The sequence below is a fragment of the Copadichromis virginalis genome, linkage group LG3 (genome assembly GCF_057382275.1).
Source record: "Copadichromis virginalis isolate Kocher_CV1m ecotype Utaka linkage group LG3, C_Virginalis_male_GT1.1, whole genome shotgun sequence".
NCBI classification, from domain to species: Eukaryota; Metazoa; Chordata; class Actinopteri; order Cichliformes; family Cichlidae; genus Copadichromis; species Copadichromis virginalis.
In genome coordinates this window covers 57,367,153-57,370,395 of record NC_140620.1, presented here as the reverse complement: position 1 = coordinate 57,370,395, position 3,243 = coordinate 57,367,153, and the positions used below count along the sequence as shown (strand labels likewise).

Sequence of the window (3,243 nt, the reverse complement as noted above, 5' to 3'; positions counted from 1 at the left end):
TTCCAGTAAGAGCTGAGGAGAGTCCCAGATGAGGGCTCGCCCAGCAGCCGCGGAGCAGAAGTCAGGGGGAGTTGCAGTGACGCGCCCGTGAGCTCCGCCGGCCCCCAGCTGCGCCTGAGTGACCGAGCCCCAGGCCGAGAGGCCGGGGGCACCCCACCTCCAAAGGGGCCCGAGCGAGCCCCAGGCCCCAGGCCCCGACAAGCGGCCGCCAAGGAGTGAGCCGGTGTGTACCCGGACGCCCACCCCCAGACACAAAGAACCACCAACACACCGACACCTGAGGGAGTCCGCCACCGGCAGGGGAAGTGGTGGTGGGTGGAGATAGGCCTCCAAACCTTGGAGGGCCTGAGGTGTCCCCAGAGAGGTGGCGTCTGATACCCAACCTGACATATAGACACAGACATACAGGCACACACAGACACAAACATCCATTCCCACCCTCATGCTCTCATCAGAAAGCTTTAATGAGCAGCTGGATTTGTCCCGCATTAACTGGCTGGACACAGAGGACATCCAAATGCAGCTGATTGAACTAAAGAGCTCGACTCTGTGGGGGTCGAAGTTTGCAGAACTACGAACGCAGCTGGAATCCACAGCTGTGTGTGTTCATGGAGCTGCATTTTCACCTGCTGGACATCACTACCTGACAAGCTTAACTGTCTTTAGAACATTGCAGAGGCCTCATTGACAGTATTTGGCTCTACATATCTGTGTGAGCAGATTTTCTCTCACATGAAGAGTGTCCTTAGGCAGCCGTCTGAATGCTGGACACTCGGAGACCTGTGTCTCTGAGTGGGAGACCAGAGATCACATTAACATGTGTATCTCTGTATTAACCAACATGCCATATTGGCCCAGTTTATTTTTCTTATCATTATTGTGAGGAGACCATAAATAGCATTTGCATTTTCTGCTGTACAGTTCATTTGCTGTTATAGATTTCTTGTTATGGATAAAAAGTGTATTTTTTTGTTTCAAAATAGCTGATAACTACGGTGGCCCCTAGAGACAAAGCACATACAAACTCCAAAACACTTACAAAATCCAAAACACGTGCAAAATCCAAAACACATGCAAGCTCCAAAACACTTACAAAATAAAAAACACATGCAAAAGACAAAACACGTACAAAATATAAAAAACATGCAAAATCCAAAACACGTACAAAATACAAAACACGTGCAAACTCCAAAACACTTACAAAATAAAAAACACATGCAAAAGACAAAACACGTACAAAATACAAAACACATGCAAACTCCAAAACACGTACAAAATCCAAAACACATGCAAACTCCAAAACACGTACAAAATACAAAACACATGCAAAATACAAAACACGTACAAAATACAAAACACGTACAATATACAAAACACGTGCAAAATACAAAACACGTGCAAACTCCAAAACACTTACAAAATCCAAAACACATGCAAAATACAAAACACGTACAAAATACAAAACACGTACAAAATACAAAACGCGTGCAAAATCCAAAACACGTACAAAATCCAAAACACGTGCAAACTCCAAAACACATGCAAAATACAAAACACGTGCAAAATACAAAACACATGCAAAATACAAAACACGTACAAAATCCAAAACACGTGCAAAATACAAAACACGTGCAAAATCCAAAACACGCGCAAACCCCAAAACACGCGCAAACCCCAAAACACGCGCAAACTCCAAAACACAACGGAAGTGCTCCAGGACGCTAGGGGCAGTGTTGAGCTTTTGTTACCTAGTAACTACACAAGCCAGGAAGTACCAATGACCGGATTTGGGGTCTGCAGCCTTAAAGGCCGCATTTTAAGGCTGATTATGTCACAGCGACACGACAAAGACTGTCCCAATTCAAAGGCTGCTCGAAATGCGGCCCTCAAATGTGTCCTTAATTTCCCTGAATTTTAAGGATGGGTCTGTGTAGCCTTCATGGCCCAACATATCCCAGACTTCATAGCGCGGCGGTGGTTTGGATAATTTTGCCGAAAAAAAACGGCGGAAGCGGAGCGGACGAAGAGTAAACTTCCAGAAGTAAGTACTGAATATTATGTCACTTATTTATGCGCAAATGTTTTTATAATGAAGAACATTAAAACATTACTGTTGGCAACATGTCGGGAAAGTTATGTGACATTAGCGACGTTTGTACTAACTTGGTTTTAAAGCCTTCACTTCAAAATATTCGCCGTTCAATAGCTGACTTTAATCTTACAGAGAATGTGATGATTTTATGCGTAATTAAAGTCAGTCATGTCAGTCAGCTGACGGTTCACTCCTTAAGCTGAAAGAAAGATGCTTTAATCACAGGAGTCACACATGTGTCCACTGTACCATCTGGGAACTCTTCTTGTTTAGCACTCGTAATGACACAAACACTAAATCCTCCTTCTCTGGTGCTGTTTTGTAGCAGTGTGTACACCTGAGACTGTCACCTGTCTGTCCTGCACTCTCTCTCTGTTTCTTTCTCTCTGATTGTGGAATAAAAGTATGAACATGTATTTATAAGTCACACTTGTGTTTGAATCCTGCAGCTTATCACACATTTGATTTCTATGTGTGACACCTGCAAGTGTCCAGAGTGAGGACAGACTGAGGGACCCACTGCATTACATCATCTGTGAGGCTTTGCACCCCTGATGATCCACCAGGACAATCTCAGCAGTATGTGAGGAAGAGGAGGAGGAAGAGCCAGCAGCAGCTGACAGATGGAGAGAATAGACAGACTGTTCCCTGTTTGTGAAGGACTGCTAGAAAAGTTTAAAATAACTAATTGTCTGTCCTGAATCAGTCTTATTAGGTAATGTTCAAATAATGTTATCATCCCAGTGTTTTCAGTGTGAGAGAAAGTACTCAGGGCCTTCAAGTTACACACTATGAAAGGCAGCAACAAGTTCAATGTTCAGAAACCTAAAGTATGTATCAGCAGCAGAATGGAGCTAAAAATAAATGTTTGTTTCAGTTCTATGAAGCTTTGAGGATTTTGGATCAGTAGCACTGCTGTGTTTGTTGCATCATATTGCTGTAATTGTTTATATGCTTTATATATTCTGAGCTAAGTTGATCTATAGTGTTACATCATATTCTATAAGGATGTTATGTGTTTGTATACTTTCTGCCCAGTTTGACCAATTTAGCAGACGTCAGCCTGTTTAAAGCTCTGATATCTATTCTGTATGACTTAAAGCAGTTATGACATGGTCTGATTTTCTCACCCAATAAAGGAATATTTAATA

General features: G+C 43.0%; 1 long non-coding RNA gene across 1 annotated transcript; it reads left to right on the top strand.

Annotated features, from left to right (window-relative positions):
* The first annotated feature begins 1,706 nt into the window (after positions 1 to 1,706).
* On the top strand, positions 1,707 to 3,243 carry LOC146715370 (uncharacterized). Its single transcript, XR_014919349.1, has 2 exons — positions 1,707 to 2,041; positions 2,542 to 3,243. It is a non-coding gene; the product is annotated as an uncharacterized LOC146715370 (long non-coding RNA).